General features: G+C 45.3%; 1 protein-coding gene across 1 annotated transcript in view; it reads left to right on the forward strand.

Annotated features, from left to right (window-relative positions):
- The first annotated feature begins 14,210 nt into the window (after positions 1-14,210).
- The window catches only part of LOC113437168 (fatty acyl-CoA reductase 1-like), a 38,032-nt gene continuing 34,064 nt past the window's right edge, over positions 14,211-18,178 (forward strand). The window contains exon 1 of the mRNA XM_026702045.2: positions 14,211-14,290. The gene's annotated coding sequence lies outside the window, so the exon portion shown is untranslated. The remainder of the gene's footprint in view (positions 14,291-18,178) is intronic.

An 18,178-nucleotide genomic window follows, 5' to 3' on the forward strand; every position in this document is an offset into this window, starting at 1 on the left:
CAACTCGTTCAAAGGAACAGCTACCAAGGGTAATCCTGCGGTTTTATGTGTAGGCATATGCATACATACCCAGCAATCAGTTTTGTTCTCCAATTGAGCAATTCGAGACACATCCTTAATATAAGACTTTTTTTCCCCACATCCCATGGTTCTTCCCTTTACACCTCTGGCTTGTGATAAGGGCGGACATGACGACCAGGAACCCAAACGACTTCATTCTTGTCTTCAACTGCTGCATAGCCATGACCCCACGTTATCAAGGAAGCTGGCCCCCTCCAAGTGGGGTCAGGTAGTTTTCTGTATAACACCAGCGGCCTTGCGCCTCCTGCAGAAGGGAAAAGAAGAAAAATGCCTGCTGGCCGCCATAGTGGCTGGTGTACCAGTCAAGTTGAGAAAAGTTAAAGTATATATTGCAATATTTAAGGTATTTTGTAACCCTGGCAATCCGTGCCCCATGTCCCCTATTTTTGTTTTTTGATTGTCCAATGCGCGCTTGAGAGTCTGATTAGCGCGCTATTGACCTGTGGAATTGTAAGGAATGTCAAATTTATGCACTATGTTCCAGGTGGAACGAAAGGTGGCAAAAGCCGAACTAGTGTATGCAGACCCATTATCAGTCTTCAGCTCCTGAGGGGAGCCCAAAATAGTTAAAGGTACGCAAACAGTGGTTAATAGCATGCTTTGTGGCTTCGCCCCTTTGAGGGGTAGCCATTATGAAACCTGAATAAGTGTCAATTGAGACATGTAAATATTTCCAGGGGGGAAACCCAGGATACTGGGTGACATCCATTTGCCACAACTGGCAGCATTGCGTCCCTCTAGGGTTGACACCCTGAGGGAGAGCAGCTGCTTGTAAGCTGCATGTAGGACATTGTTGTATAATAGCTGCAGCCTCCTCCCCAGGAAGGCGAAACTGTTTGATAAGGGCGTGGTAGGCTCAATACGACCCAGACCCAGCTGCTCCTGTATTAATTCATGCAAAGCAGACAATTTCTCAGTGGTTAAAGGCCATTGGTCCACCCACACAGGAACCTCGGACAATAAAGTTAATTTTAGCATCTCAATCCTGCAAAGTTATGGTAGCTCCAAATTGAGAAAGCAAATCACGGCCCCATAAATTGACATGCAAAGGCATTACCAGTGGCTGAATTACAGCCTGAATTGCCCCTGTATTCATGGGTAACCACAAGCCATTTAACGCTACTTTTAGCAAATTGCATACCTCCTACCCCGCTTACAGCCGGAGAATCTTCCATAGGCCACTCTTTGGGCCATTCTTCTTGCCGAATTACCGAAACATCTGCTCCGGAATCTACAACACCAGAAAACAATTTCCCTTCTATAAGAAAATTCAACTTGGGCTGAGATGGCTTAATGTTTTTCACTAAGGCCAATAGCTCTGAACAACATTCCGTAGAGCCAAAACCCCCTATCTGAGGCTTCCCTACCAACGGATTAATTGGAGTATAGGGTAACACTATCAATTGTGCAATGGAGTCTCCAGCTGCAAGATTAAGCAGGTACATCTGAATAAAATTGAATTTTTATAATATCTGTATAATCCTGATCAATAACCCCTGGAATCACAAAAAACCCTTTCTTAGAAGCTGAGGAACGAGGCAAGACCAATCCTACCGTTTGCGGAGGAAGGGAGCCCCTTTAAATGGGTGTCCTCAATATAAACTTGATTTGGAAAAGTTATAATGATATCTTTTAACATTCGTAAGTCCAGACCAGCACTTCCTGTAGTCGCTGATGATGCATTGAGCACAGGTGCAACCTTTGGAGCAGGGTTAGCTGCGTACCCCCTTATCGGTTTCCCGAAGGTGCAGCCTGAGAGCGGCACTGATTCGCCCAGTGGAAACCCTTTTTACACTTGGGACATACTGTTTTTGGACTTGCCCCAGGATTTGAGTTCTGCTGTGGAAGTTTCTTCCGAAAAAGAGCAGCACCTCCCCCTGGGGCCCGGCATTGGGCTTTGAAATGCCCAGGCTTCCCGCAGTTGAAACAATTCCCAGTAGGTTTAAGACCCTCTTGCAAAGCTACAGCCAAGGTCTCCATGTTATAAGATTGCGAACCTACTACTGCACAAGCTTTAATCAAATCTGCCAAGGTTGCCTCCCCCCGCGCGACCAAAGGCTGCAAAACCCGCTTACAATCTGTATTTATATTTTCCACTGCCAATTTCATCAAGAGTTCTTTCGCAGCTTCCGGATTAGAAATTTGTCGCTGAATGGCATTTTGGAGCTTCTCAAGGAAATCTGCGTATGGCTCTGTAGCTGCTTGTTTGATTTGTGAAAAGGATTTAGTAGGCACTCCTGCCTCCTCCACTCGCCTTAGCGCTCCCATAACAGCGACCATAACAATGGGGAAGCAATGATCCGGCAGATTTGTTGCCTGTTGCTCCACGGTTGCAAATTGCCCAGCCCCATAGATTTTATCAGGAATATACAAACCCCCTGAATTATTTCCTTTGTTAATTGCTTCTCTTTGATATTCTGCATCAAATACCACGTATTGTGTCCCGTTCAGAATCATTCTCATTAAGTCTTTCCAATCTTGCAGAATCATCTTTTGAGCTTGCCCCAAACTGTGAAGCAAACCCTGAACATACGGACTTTGTATGCCAAACTCCTTCACAGATTTCTTTACCTCCCGTAAAAGAGATAAAGGCAGTGGATTCCAGACAGCCTGTAAATTTCCTGCATTATCAACTTGCCTCTGAAGGGGAAACAATTGCATGGAGTCAATCTCCTCCCTCTCTGTCCTGCTTGAAAAGCCGTTTGCATAGCTGCTTGAACTCTCCCAGCATGGGGTGTATTTATTTTAGGAGTTCCCACCTTGACATCTCCTGATGGATTTTGAGGAGCTGTCGGGGGAGATACCACATCTTCCAATCTCGAGACAGGCGGACGCAAGACTACCTTATTTTGATATGGAGGTGGGTCCAATAATGGTTTCAATAATGGTTGTTCCTGGGCTTCTAAAGCAGTAATAACCATCTTCCAATAAGTTAAAACTTCTGAATCAGCCCGAGGCTCATTGTGGAGAACATTGCCAATCTGTCTCCACGTTTCCAATTTTAAGGAACCTCGTTCAGGGTACCATGGACACTGCATCCATACAGTATGCATTAACAATTTAACATTAGATCGTGACAAACAGTTTTTTTCCCTACCAGAACAACTAAAGATAAAGAAATTGGTTCTGACTAACTTCAACAACTCTGTAATATGCTTCTCCTGATGCTGTGACAGTTTTCCTCCCATACTTACGAAGATAATCGTCGCCTGCGACAGTTATTGATTATGGTGCGCACCTTTGCCTCTTCCAGGCGATAAGTACAGGAGAGCAGAACCCGTATCTGCTCGCAGCAGATCACGTCGGGGTCACCACTTGTGGTGGTCTCTCATGGAAAAAAGACACAACACAAGGTTGTCCCAGGATGAGAGCTCAGAGCAAACTCTGAAACCCTCTTTTATTAGAAGCAATCTTTGTTAACGTAGCAATTTTTGTTAACGTCCTATCACAAACGCATTACATCACACAACATGCACTGATCATTCGCATAAAGCATACAAGGCTGCAAAGTTTAAGTTTGCTACAGTTTGCTACAGTTGCCAGAAATGTCAACAATTTGTCCTTGCTCCTTGCTCCGTGTTCCAGCCAACCACCAGAAGGCTCCGTTGTCCTAGCACGTACACAAAGAACAAAGAATCATAGATCCCACATGGAATATAGATTATTAAAACAGGAGATGGGGACTGATATTGTTTTATTATTATAGTGATTGTTTTTTCTTCTTTATGATATGAAATTAAGAGAGTTAACCAGAATAAAGATATTAATAATATTAAATGAATTAATAAGCTAGGGCAAACAGAGCAGGAGTAATGTTAAAGAGAAAACAATATTACTTCTTATGAAATGATGGGATTAATTATGTCTATTTTATTTATAATTTTCTTAATTTAGATATATCTTTTATGTAATATGAAAGGGAATTTGCAGACCAAGGCTTAAAAGAGATATATGTGATGTAGTAACTATTAGAAAGTTATTATTATATCTTTTTTCTTCTTCTTTAACATGCCAACTCAAAGTTAAATTATAGGAATCTTAGGGGAGATTAATTATGTGATATGTTAACCACAGGGGCGGCACCTTGAAATTGGCAATAATAGGAGTGTTGCTTTGTTGTTATTTTTTCTATGTTGGAAATGTGTGAATTTTTGGAATGATGAATTAAATATAGATGAGTAAATTGCAGACCTGACAGAAAAGAAGATAAAATACAATGTATATGAAGATATATAATGATGCATTAAGGATTTAAAGAAATAGATTAAGCAATGTATTGGAAAAATTATAAAATAATTTTATATATTTTACAATTATAAAATAATTTTATTATTTTATTTAAAATTAAATAAAATATATAAAGTAAGATTAAGATAAGTTATTAAATGTGAAAGATGAATAGGAAATGAAAGTCATGTTTGTAATGGAAATTTGTTAACCTGGAATCATGCTGTTCACTGAAAAAATATTTTATTTTCCTGTAATAGTTGAAAATTGAATAAAACATTCGCAAAAAAAAAAAAGAACTGCAGTTTCTCAGCTGGCTTTTATCTCTTCACGGAGGGGCCATTACCTTGCAGCCTTACTCCTGAGTCACCTGTGCTGCTGCAGCTGCTCTTTCCTTCGAGCCGCCCTGCGCACATGCGCGCTGGGCCCAGGCTCCTCGGGGATCTCTTCATCGCTGCTGCCAGCCTCCACAATCTCTGAAGGCAGCACTCCACTCCCTAATGGTCCTGGCCCCATCCCTGCCTCACACACAGGGCCCTCACCTGAGTCCTCGCTCTCCGAGACCTCACCCATACGCAGCTGCTGCCGGCGAACCACAACAACCATAAAGGAGCTGTTTGCGGAGGCAGTGGTCTGGCATCCTTACAACATGGCCTGCCCAGAGTGTCTGGGCTTTCATCACCAGGGTGTGGACTGATGGCAGGCCTGCTCTGGAGAGGACATATGCGTCTAGCACCTTGTACTGCCACTGGATCCTCAGAAGTCTTTGGAGGCAGGTCATGTGGAAGTGGTTCAGTTGCTTAGCATGCCTCCTATATACAGTCCAAGTCTCACTGGCATACATCCGGGTAGTTAGCACTACTTCTCGGTAGACTCCGAGCTTTGTAACAAGGCTTATTCCATGGCAGTCCCACACGTTGATCAGTAGTCTGCCATATGCAAAGCTTGCCTTGGTGATTCTGCAGTGGCTGGAATGTAGTAAGGATGTAGATCCCTGGCAGAGTTGGTATTCAGCAGTTCTGGAGAACCGGTAGGGAAATTTTGAGTACTTCAGAGACTGGCAAATACCACCTCTGACTGGCTCCACCCCCAGGGACGGGATCCAACAGGTATAACTACCTATTCTGTTGCTCTGCGTCGCGCACGCAAATCGCGCAAGTGCAATTTACGACCTGCTGAGCTGGCCGGACAGCTGAGCAGTGCTGCGTGCGAGTGCACAGAGGCTGGAAAAGCCCCTTTTTTTCCTGCTTGTTCAACCGCAGCAGTGTCACGCAAAGCAGCTGCAGTTGAAAAAGCAGGAAATAAAGGTCAGGTAAGAGCCTAGGCAGGCGGGTGGGCCAAAACAGCAGCAGACCTAGAACCGATTCTATGTCTGCTCTCTGTTTGCTGCTTTTCAGAGCAACCAGTTCTACAGAAGTGGACAGAACCGGTAGAATCCCACCCCTGCCCATCCCCATCTATTCACTGCCTCCTGTGTTATGTCTTTAGGACTGGTTGAAGTCCCCAACCTGGTCCGTTGTTTGAGCGGGAGCAGCAGCAGCTCCCATTGGTTGGCTCCGTTTGACAGTCGGCTATAAAAGCCGGCTGTCGAGCAGAACCAGCCGTTGTTCGCTTGCAGTCTGCCTTGTTAGCTGGCAGACGCGACAACCCTTTATTCCCCTGAATAAAGTCTGTTACTTGTATGCTCTGGTCTAAGCCTCATCTGTTCCATCGCTCTACAACACTGGCAACGAGGGTGGGATATGTCTGCAGGCTAGCCAGAAGCACCCACATTCAAAAGAGCTAAAACCACGGCGCTGAATCGTAGCCGCCTCGCTCACAGAGAGCTTGAGCTCAAACCACTGCGATCTGAGCTGGAAGTCACGGTGCTGAAAGCCTCAGCCGCCTCACTCGCAGAAGAGCACGTAATTCAAACCGCTGTCGTTTGAATTCAAATCACTCAAGCGAAGCACGGCGCTGTAGCCACAGTCGCCAACGCTCCCAGAGAGCACGAATTTCAACTGTTGCCACTGAGCTGAAATCACTGAAGCTAGTACGGCACTGTTAGCCACCGCCGCCAATGCGCGCAGAGAGCGCGAAATTTAAACTGCCTTCATGAGGCTGATACTCACAGAGTGAGTCTTGGGCGCTGCAGCCGCAGCCGCCAGCGCTCGAAATAAGCGCAAATCCAAAGGGCCACGACCACCCAGAGAGACAGCCTAGTCTGCTGAGAGACTGAGGATCCCAAAATGAATGCCAATCCGGCATTCCCACCTTTCAAACCCAATGAGGAAAAATGGGACTCCTATAAGAACCGCTTCAATCACTTCCTAGATGCCATTGGTCTGGCTGATGCTGCGGAACATAGGAAGAAGTCATACTTCCTAAGCTACTGTGGGGCTGAGGTCTTTGACACCGCCACGGCACTCTTCGCACCACGTGAGATCAGAAACGTTCCGTGGAACGAAATACAGGAAACACTCTCTAACCATTATTCCCCAAAACCTTCACAGATCGCAAGGCGTTTCGCGTTCAGGATGAGGAAGCAAGCCGAGGGGGAGTCTATCAACCAGTACACGGCCGCCCTGAGGACAGCAGCTCTACAATGTGAATTTAAGAACTATGTAGATGACATGCTGCTCGACCAACTCGTCTGCGGGGTAAGAGATCTAAGGCTCCAGAGACGTTTACTGGCCAGGAAAGACTTAAATCTTTCCCAGGCCGTGGAGGAAGCCCTGGCTGCTGAACTCTCCACCCACTCGGCAGCTGAGATCCAGGGTACCATACCCAAGCCGGGTACTTCCACAATCCACTCAGAAGAGGTGATGGGCGAAGATGACCCCGCAGAAGTCTCTGACATCCATCGTCTCAAGCCGATGAAACAGCCACAGGTAGGAGCGAGGCAGGGAAACATCAGTGGCCCAAAACAAATTCCCTTGTGCCTAACCTGTGGAGGTTCCCACTCCCGGGCATCTTGTAGGTTCAGAAACGCCAGCTGCCTGAATTGTCACAAGAAAGGTCACCTTGCAAGAGTTTGCCAGGCAGCACGCGTTTTTCCTCAGAAGTCTTCTTCATCGCCCAGTCTCCAAAGGCAAGTAGAAGATTGTTACACGTGCTACCACGCTAACCACACCTGTCATACCCCCAATAAAATTACACTTTCTGTCTCTTTAGAAGGTAAACCTTGCCGCATGGAAGTAGACACGGGGTCAGCGCTCTCAATTATCTCCTGGGAGACATTAAAGAAGATCCAGCCCAGTCTGACAAGGGAGCAGCTTCAAAGGTGCCACCTCACCCTGAGGGACTACCAAGGGAGGAACATCCCAGTCCTTGGAAAAGGCAAGTTCCTTGTTAAATTCCAAACCTTCAAAGGCCATCTGCCTCTAGTGGTGGTTAATGGTGCCCTCCCTACTCTTTTGGGGTTAGATTGGTTCCCCTCTCTCGGCCTTAGCTTAACAGGGATTCATGCTGTATCAACTTCTGATGTAGACACACTATTCTCGGACTATTCCGACGTTTTCAGTAGCGAGCTGGGTTGCTACAATGGCACACCCATCTCTTTCTCCATAGACTAGTCTGAGAATTTGTGCTGACTATAAGATGACCCTCAACCATTATCTTCAGGTTAGCGCATACCCTGTTCCAGTCATCCAGCACCTTTTGCACACATTCGAACCCGGCACCATTTTCGCCAAACTTGACATGTCACAGGCATATCAACAGTTTCCTGTCGACAGCCACACAGCAGACTTACAAACCATAGTAACACATAGAGGGGCATTCAGGTGTAAACGCCTCCAATTTGGCGTTAGCGTAGCCCCAGGTATTTTTCAGTCATTAATGGAGAGAATTCTCCAAGGTCTTCCGGGAGTAGTTCCCTATTTTGACGATATTTTGGTCTCCGCTATGGACAGGCCCCAGCTCCTCCAGAGGGTCAGGGCAGTTTTAGAGAAGTTTAGACAGCATGGTCTCAGACTCAAACGGGAGAAATGCACCATCGCCACTAGACAGGTGGACTTTCTAGGATATACGTTAGACGCCTCAGGCATCCACCCAGTGGAGTCAAAAGTAAAAGCTATCCACGAGGCACCCACACCTACCAATAAAACGGAACTACAAGCCTTCCTGGGCTTATTAAATTTCTACGCTTCATTCTTACCACACAAAGCTTCAGTCGCTGAACCCCTGCACAGGTTATTAGACAAAGACACTCCATGGCACTGGGGACCCAAAGAATCCCATGCATTTAAAGCGGTCAAATCTCTACTCACCTCTGAAGCCGTTTTAATTCAGTTCAACCAACACCTTCCGTTGGTCTTAGCCGCTGACACATCCCCTTTTGGGATAGGAGCTGTTCTAAGTCACAGACTCCCCAATGGCTCCGAGGCACCAATTGCCTTCTTCTCCAGGACTTTATCCATGACTGAAAGAAACTACAGCCAGATTGATAAGGAGGCCCTGGCTGCAGTAGCGGCAGTTAAAAAATTCCACGAATTTCTCTTCGGCCACCATTTCGAACTCATTACTGATCACAAGCCGCTTTTGGGACTTTTATCGGGGGACAGGCAAACTCCACAGATACTGTCCCCCAGGATGACGAGATGGACCCTGTTCCTGGCGGCCTACTCGTTCAAATTGGTCTATCGCCCCGGTAAGACTTTAAGCCACGCAGATGCCCTCAGCCGTTGCCCCTTGCCAACCCCAGTCGGGGACCCAGCTCCGGTGCACGCAATCTTCGAAGTCAACGAACTCAAATTACCAGTGACTGCAGATGACATCACGGCCCACTCCAAGAAAGATAAAATAATTGCCCAGGTTCTGGACTGGGTGGGGAGGGGGTGGCCGGAAACAAAGTGTTCAGTTGACTTTACCCCATTTAAAACACGTCAACAGGAATTATCCAAGCTCCAGGGTTGTCTGCTGTGGGGTACCAGAGTCATCATCCCAACCTCTCTTCGCGTACCCATATTGAAGGTGCTGCACGAGGGCCATCCGGGGATCGTGTGAATGAAGGCACTGGCTCGCAGTTACGTATGGTGGCCCGGGATGGACAATCAGATCACCAAGTGGGTAAGCTCGTGCCAACCCTGTCAAGAATCCAGGGCAGCCCCACCAACCGCCTCACCCACCAAGTGGGAGAGCGCCAATGACCCATGGTCGCGGGTACACATCGACCTAGCCGGGCCTGTGCATGGCAAAACCTTCTTGGTGGTTGTGGATTCTTATTCTAAGTGGATAGATGTGGCCTTACTTCCCACAATCACCACACAGGCAGTCGTTAAAGCCCTAACCCGGCTTTTCGTAACTCATGGGCTTCCAGACACGCTAGTCTCCGACAACGGGCCACAGTTCACGTCCTGTGAATTTAGTATGTATGTCGCGAATCTGGGCATCCAACACGTCCTCACGGCCCCCTTTCACCCAGCCAGCAATGGGATGGCAGAGAGAGCAGTAAGGACAGCTAAGGAGGCGCTAGCCCGATTCGGTCAGGAAAACTGGCATTCCAAGTTGTCTCGTTTTCTCCTTAGCCAGCATATGACACGAGCACTAACAAATCCCTGGCTGAACTCTTAATGGGAGACGTTTAAGGACTACCCTAGACAGATTGCACCCCCATTACTGCCCTGCCACTCCTTTAGGATCTGACAGCCAGGTCAGAGACTTCGCCCTGCAGGACCCAGTTTTTGCGAGGAACTACGCAGGGGATCCGTTGTGGGTGCCAGGGCAGATCGTGGCTGTCACGGGTCCAAGATCCTACCGGGTCCAGTTGGAGGATGGTCGCGTGTGGCGGAGACACCTGGACCAACTAAGGAGGTGGCAGAACGGCCTGACCGACACTGAACCGAATCCACCGGCCAGCCCTCGAATTCCCGTCCAGATCCCAGAAGGAAGCTCCCTGAGAGACCTGACAGCTCCAATCGAACAGAGTGAACCGAGAAGGGACCCGGACTGCCAACCAGAATCTCCACCACATCCACCCAGCAGGGTCACCAATCATCCAGACCGAGACGGTCTCCCGAGCCAGCCCGAACGAGGGGAGTCGTCCTTTTCCCGAGATCCCACACCGAGCTGAGTGGATGCCCCTGCGACCTCCGAGCCTCGTTCCATGGACTCGATGCACACCAGCAGTCTCCCTGAACTACGACGTTCCGGTCGCCAGCGCAGTCCACCCTCGTATCTCAAGGACTATGCATGTTCACAGCTAGGGGGGAGGGGTGTTATGTCTTTAGGACTGGTTGAAGTCCCCAACCTGGTCCGTTGTTTGAGCGGGAGCAGCAGCAGCTCCCATTGGTTGGCTCCGTTTGACAGTCGGCTATAAAAGCCGGCTGTCGAGCAGAGCCAGCCGTTGTTCGCTTGCAGTCTGCCTTGTTAGCTGGCAGACGCGACAACCCTTTATTCCCCTGAATAAAGTCTGTTACTTGTATGCTCTGGTCTAAGCCTCATCTGTTCCATCGCTCTACAACATCCTGAGTCCCAGCTGATCGGCTGGATCTTCTTCTGTTGTCCTGCAGAGGAGAACAGAGCTGGAAAGCAGGTTAGTGGGGTGGGGAGAGAATGGGGATGTTGCAGTAACTTTCCCCTGCCACACCCACCAAGCCACGTCCACAGAACTGGTAGTAAAAAGTTTTGAATTCCACCACTCAATGTAACATGTGCAAAAAAAACAAGCAACAGGTCAGAAGGCTCAGAACAGAATACTTTCCGTTTAGATGGCAATCAAGTTAGTTTCTCTTTCACCTTAGAGCTGAGCACAGAACAGAGATAAACCACACCCAGATTCTCTCTTTAAGTTTCAGCCCTCAATTCAGCTCTCATCGGCTGACCTTGTTACCAAGCTCTATCCCGGTTCAGGAATATACTCTGACAAAGAGTCCACAATGAGTTAATGACATATAATCAATCAACATATTTCAATATGCTAACATTATTTCTAGGTTGATGGTATATAATCAAACAATCAAATTATATCAAGATGCTGCCAGGAGACAGTGCATGGTATGAAGAGGAAGTGAACATACATACTATATGATTTATGGTCCATAGCTGTGATGATGAACCTATGGTATGCGTGCCACAGGTGGCACGCAAAGACATTTGTGCCGGCATGCAAGCTACAGGCAAACTTACCTCACTGCTCATGTGTGTGCCTCACAGCTGATTTTTGGCCGGTTTGAGGCCTTTTTTGGCTTCCCAAAGGCTTGAGGGAGGCTTCTGCAGGCTTCTGCAGGCTTTGCAGGCCAAAAACCAGCCCCGTTTCATCACTTCCTATTTTTCAGAAAATACCAGAAGTGACAAAATGGGGCTAGCTTTCGGCCTACAAAGCTTGCAGAAGCCTGCAGAAGCCTTTCTGAAGCCTCTGGGACGCCAAAAATCAGCTGTGAGATGCAGTGCAGGTAAGGGGGCAGTGGGGGTGAGTGGGGATTGCGCACGCATGCATAGGGGGCGTGGGAGGTGCATTGCCTTCTGGGTGCTGGTACACGAGCACGAGCGTGCAAGTGCGTGCACAATTTTTGGCACAGGAGCCCAAAAAGGTTAGCCACCACTGGTCTATAGCAACTACAATCAAACATATAGTTTCAGTTCATCATCAATGAATTAGTTGTGCAAGGTTTGTGCTTGCTAATCTAGCCTGAAACCACTTGGTGCATGGTGACGCATCCATTTCACTTCCTTGAACCCAGACAGATGGAGCTTACAGTTATCTAATTTAGAGACACTTTACCCATTTCCGACTTTCAGATGCAGCTCTGGGATTTCAAGGGGTTCTTAATAGCAACCAGCTCAAATTAGGGTAACAATAGACAATACTCAAATAAGAGGCACAAGTCTATGTACCCATAGAAGGCATGAAGCAAGATGCACACTGCTCCCACCAACTGCCAGGAACCAACACTGTCCAGAAGGTGCACACACAACCATTTGTGGAGGCTAGGAATGGATGATGAATCTCTGTATTCACCCCTTCCCAATGAAAATACAGAATCTTCCCCTGCTGCCCTTTCCCCCTTGGTTCACCTGGGGGAGTGAACACCTAGCAGTGTTCCAATATTTAAGGGTTCTCTGACACAGAGAAGAGGGAGTCAAGCTATTTTCCAAAGCACCCGAAGGCCAGATAAGGGATAATGGATAGAAACTGATCAAGGATGAAATTCAACCTGGAAATAAGGAGAAGTTGTGGGAGCTTCATCACTGGAAGCTTTCAAGAAGAGACTGGGCTGCCATCTGTCAGAAATGGTGTAAGATCTCCTGCTTCGACAGGATATTGGACTAGATGACCTACAAGACCCCTTCCAACTCCGTTAATGTTAGAATCTGTTGGAGAACCTCAAGGACTCCCTTTGAATTGGTCTGGAATGGTTTACTTCCATGCAAAATGACACCACCCGTTCATTGACTGCTTTGCCCAAAATAGAATGTCTCTAATGGGAGTCAAAAGCTTCTATGTTCTCTAGTGTTTCTGAAGCCACTTTAACAGAATGTAGTGATATTATAGTGGTTATAAGTCTTGGCTTGTTAGAAAAAAAAATTACAGTTAAGATGTCCAGTAGCGAAATCCTTATACCTCAAGTAACTGGAACAACAATGAAAGGATGCACAGCTGGACATATTTAAAAATCAATGAAAGGCAGGAAATGTAAATAGTGGATAAATTTTATCTTCCATATACAGGCAGTCCTTGACTTACAACAGTTCATTTAGTGATTGTTCAAAGTTCGAACGGCATGGGGAAAAGAGACATGACCATTTTTCACACTTATGACCATTGCAGCCTCCCCATGGTCATGTGATCAAAATTCAGGTGCTTGGAGACAAACTCATACTTATGACGGTTGCAATGTCCCAGGGTCATGGGATCCCACTTTTGTGACCTTCTGACAAGCAAAGTCAATGGGGAAGCCAGACCCACTTAACAATGGTGTTACAAACTTAATAACTGCAGTGATTCACTTAACGGTGGCAGGAAATGTCATAAAATGAGGCGGAATTCCCTTAACAAATGTTTCATTTATCAAGAGATAAATGAATTGGGCTCCATTGTAGTGGTAAATCTAGGACTACCTGTATACACAAAGGGATAGACAGAGACAGACACAGAGAGAGACAGAGACACACAGAGAGACAGAAAGAGACAGAGAGAGACACATACACAGAGAGAGAGACACAGAGAAACAGAAAGAGACAGAGAGTGAGATAGAGACACAGAGGCAGAGAGACAGAGACAGAGACACACAGAGAGAGACAGAGATGGAGAAAGACAGAGAGAGATAGAGACAGATAGACACAGAGAGAGAGACAAAGTGTGAGACAGACACAGAGGCAGAGAGACACACACACACAGAGAGACAAAGACAGAGAGACACACAGAGAGAGACAAAGAGTGAGACAGAGACACAGAGGCAGAGAGAGAGACAGAGACAGAGACAGAGATGGAAAAAGACACACACAGAGAGAAATAGAGACAGAGAGACACACACACACAGAGAAGCTGCTGTGTTTGATATATTTTTATGAATGGCTTCAAAATGTAAACAAACTGAATTGACCTCATTATTGCCTTTAGTGTACCATGTTTCTTGAGACTGTGACTGCACTCATCCTCTAAAAGACAGCACTTGACTCATATCCTGTAAGGTGCACGTGATTGCAATTGTTGCAAGACTGGTCTGACTTGCAAGCAGCCATTGTTAGGATGATGAAGATCAGAAGGCACATTAGAATAATGATGTAACCTTTCAAAAAACTGATTGATGAAAGCTAATGTCCCAACTAATTGGCTTATTTAAATCCTCTTTTTTCTTTTTTGAAATGCCAAGCATTATGAAATCAAGAATGCCAGAGTAATAGCATCGATGATGATTTTGCTTGGCCACACCTGTTTATATATATATATATATACATATATATGAAGATTTAGAAACTGAACTGTGGAGAGCACATTACAGATTCCCTCTCATTCTCCCAAGGCACAATACTATTTTTTTTTTTAAATCACTTATATCTGGTGAGTAAGAGCTCATATGGGGGGAAGGGACGGTTGCAGGTGTTACAGATATTGAGTTCATCCTCTGGTTGGTTGTGATTTTATCTATCTGTATTGGTTTTTCTCCATTTTGGGGGTGGGGGGTGTAAGCCGCTGAGTCATTAAGGAGTTGGAAGGTCTGAGCATAGGAATGGTTCAAACATGTATGGAATGCTTCCCTGTGAATAGGCTGGAAGTTTTACTAACCTGGGTGAAAAGAAGCCCTTCTCCACTTAAGCTCCTTATTGTATGCAGATTTACTTCTGGGTAAAATTTAAGCTTGGACCAGGTTATCTGAGGGATTGTCTATTGCCGGTCACATCTCCCAGACTCACCAGAGTGGAGAGGCAAGGAATGTTGTGGGTCCCATCCCCTAGGGAGATACACCTGGTGCTCATCTCCATTACAAAGCCGAAGAGCCAGCGCTGTCTGAAGACGTCTCCATGGTCATGTGGCCGGCATGACTAAATGCCGAAAGGCGCTTGGAACTCTGTTCCCTTCCCACCAAAGTGGTCGCTATTTTTCTACTTGCATTTTTACATGCTTTCGAACTGCTAGGTTGGCAGAAGCTGGACAAGTAACAGGAGCTCACTCCATTACGCAGCGTTAGAGATTCAAACCGCCGAACTGCTGACCTTTCTGATTTGACAAGGTCAGTGTCTTAGCCACTGAGCCACCGCGTCCCTTTACAGACATGCAAAACATGAGGATTGGTTGTATAGTTACTTAGTCATCATCTTCATAACTTGAACAGTTGCTTTACAAAGCAATCATTAAGTGAGGACTATTATGATTATGGGTGGCTGGATGGTCAATCAGATGTTTAGACTGGATCTGGTATTTTCATCTACCTGGGATAAACAGATGTTGCTGGTGTTAAATGTACAAAATTGAAAAGTAACACTGGTATGTTGTTAAAAGTAAACTGTTGTGTTCAATGTGTTACAGATATTCCGGTGCGCCATTTGTTGCTGCGTTTGTCATGTTGTTGTTTGTAGTTGGTTTGCACAATCTTCTGGCAACAGCTAACCACGTGGCCTACTGTTTCAATCAACTTTTTTGCAGAGACAGTATTTGTGAAATCTTCTTGTTATTTGCTTTGCCTGCTGCATTTTGTGTCTAGGTGTGCTCGTGTGTGCACCAGCCATGACATAGTTTGTTTTGTCACGAGCGTTTTCTGTTCTTTATTTAGCCTTTCTCATGGGTCAGTTTACTCTCTACAGTACTCGGTAAACTAACTCAGTGCATCGTTCTCACTGTCTTTCGGATATTTCTTTTTTCTTCTTCAACCCTGGTATGCTTGCAATATTTCATACTCACCTATTTCCTTTGGTAAGTAGAGCCTGCCAACATCACTGTATGCCTGAAGGGCATGATTCATTGTCATTCTCCTGGTTTTCCTATCCAAGGGATTTTATTCTGCTTGAGTCCAATCCATTATTCCAGCTGTTTTATCTAATGGATGGAATTGCCCAGGTGTTAAATTGCCTTGATGATATTTCCTCCACTGAGTTTGGACTTTAAGATCTTCTTCACTCTCATGATGTATTTACTTCTTGATGTCCATGAGCTTGAAGTTGTCAGCTTGAGGATTGCCCAGATATTTGCGATCTTCTTTTTATCCAGATTCTTGATATTATTTCCATGGGACATCTTGATTCCTTCAGCTTTCATTATTTTTCTCCTGTTGATGGTAAGGGTGCCACATTTCTCCATCCAAGCTCCATTGCAATATCTTGGCTGTGCATATGGACTGTGATGAACAGCTATTCTATTGATGATGTTTTTTCACATAGCTTTGGATCGTCCATGTGAATGAATTTGGATAACCTGGCAGATGTTTTGATTTTTTTTTTTGATAGCCATGGCCTGACAAAAGAATTGGTGGAATGATAACCAATAGTAGTGACAATGAGTTCCCTTGAAACATTCCTCTCTTGTGATAGACCTTTCCCAGTCTATCACTGTTGACTAACAATGGTGTCTTCCATTGTGACATGGAACTTTGCACAACTTTCTGGTGTTTCTATTGACCTTTCTACTGAGCCCTCTTATTTCCAGGCACTTGAGTATCCAATTATGTGGTAGGGAGTCAAATGCCTTATTGTAATCAATTGAAGCTACATTCAGGATGCTCTTCTTTCTCTTGAAGATTTCCAAACTGGTGTTTAGAAGCTTACCTTTTATGGAGATTCTCAGTCCTCCAGGTCATGGTTGCCCCAAAGGTGCTTTTTCAAGAGGCAACTGGACATTCTGGATTTTCTTTGAAGACATTTTGCTTCTCGTCCAAGAAGCTTCCTTGGCTTCCTCGGCTTCTGAACTGAAGAACCTTCTTGGATGAGTAGTGAAATGTCTTCAAAGAAAAAACCAGCAAGTCCAGTTGCCTCTTGAAAAAGCACCTTTGCTTTGGGACAAGCTTAGTTTTTGTTCCCCTGCTGTTTGGGCTGTATTCCTTTCTTCTCAGATGGGGAGAGTTCAACTAGAAGCTGTTGGATGCATCAGCTACCATATCACTGAGGAATTTCAAAGTTTTATTTATTTATTTGTTTGTTTGTTTATTTATTTGGTTTGTCAAGTGCTTACAAGATAAAAGGTATAAGTAAAAACATAGTTATGAATACATGGATACATATAAGAAAAAGAAAGAAAGAAAGAAAGAAACAATAGGACAGGGACAGTAGGCACGTTGGTGCACTTATGCACGCCCCCTACAGACCTCTTAGGAAAGGGGTGAGGTCAATAGTAGACAGTCTAAGGTTAAAGTTTGGGGAGTTTGGGGAAGAAACCACAGAGTCAGGTAGAGTATTCCAGACATGACCACTCTGTTGCTGAAGTCGTACTTCCTGAAATCAAGTTAGGTGCGATTAACCTTGAGTTTGTATCTATTGTTTGCTCTTGTGTGGTTATAGTTGAAGCTGAAGTATTCATTGACAGGTAGGACATTGCAATGTATGATTTTATATACCATACTTAGATCGGACCAAAAGCGGCGTAGTTCTAGATTTTCTAGGTCTACAATTTCAAATCTGGTGGCATAAGGTATTCTGCAACAAATAGAGGAGTGCTCTTCTTGTGATATATTTCGGGACTTTCTCAACTGTGTTAATATCAGATACATAATGTGGGTTCCAGACTGATGAGCTGTATTCGAGTATTGGTCTAGCAAATGTTTTGTATGCTCTAGTTAGTAGTGTAATATTACCAGAGAAAAAGCTAGCTAAGATTAGGTTAACAGCTCTTAACACCTTTTTGGTTATGTAGTTACAGTGGGCCCTAGCACTTAGATCATTAGAGATGAGTACTCCAAGATCCTTGACAGAGTTTGGATCAGTTGTTTGTCAGTAGGTCATTGGACTGTAGTTGCCCGGTGCTGCCCCTTTTATTGATTCTTTCATTGTTAGGTAAGTTTTGACAGATATTAATCAATCTTCAATTTCACCTCCTTGCAGTGTGCTGTTAAACTGCTTAAAAATGAGTGGGTGGGGACCAGTTAAGTATTTCAACCCAAAACCATGAAGTTCATCTTCACCTTGTGCCGACCAGTCTTGATTTTCCTTGCCATTTTCTCCACCATTTCTGGTATTATTTTATGTTCTTTTGGCCTCTTTTTTATTCTTATCCAACTCCTTTATCCCAGCTGAATTCTAATTGAATTTCTGTGGGTTGTCCCACAGCTGTGCCCAGAACTGCACGATTTCTTCTTTGACAGATGTTGACTGGTTCATTGCAATCTCTCAATTGATGGATTGATAGAAACTTTTCTGATTCAATTGAAACCAGAAAGTTTGCCTGTAGTGTGTAGTTTGAGTTTTGCATCTACTGATTTTCTTGGCTGTGGCTGGTGCTTGCTGCTTTATTATTTCCAGTGCT

The sequence above is a fragment of the Pseudonaja textilis genome, chromosome 5, assembly GCF_049901715.1.
Source record: "Pseudonaja textilis isolate UNSWEBS1 chromosome 5, rPseTex1.2, whole genome shotgun sequence".
In the NCBI taxonomy this organism is placed as follows: Eukaryota; Metazoa; Chordata; class Lepidosauria; order Squamata; family Elapidae; genus Pseudonaja; species Pseudonaja textilis.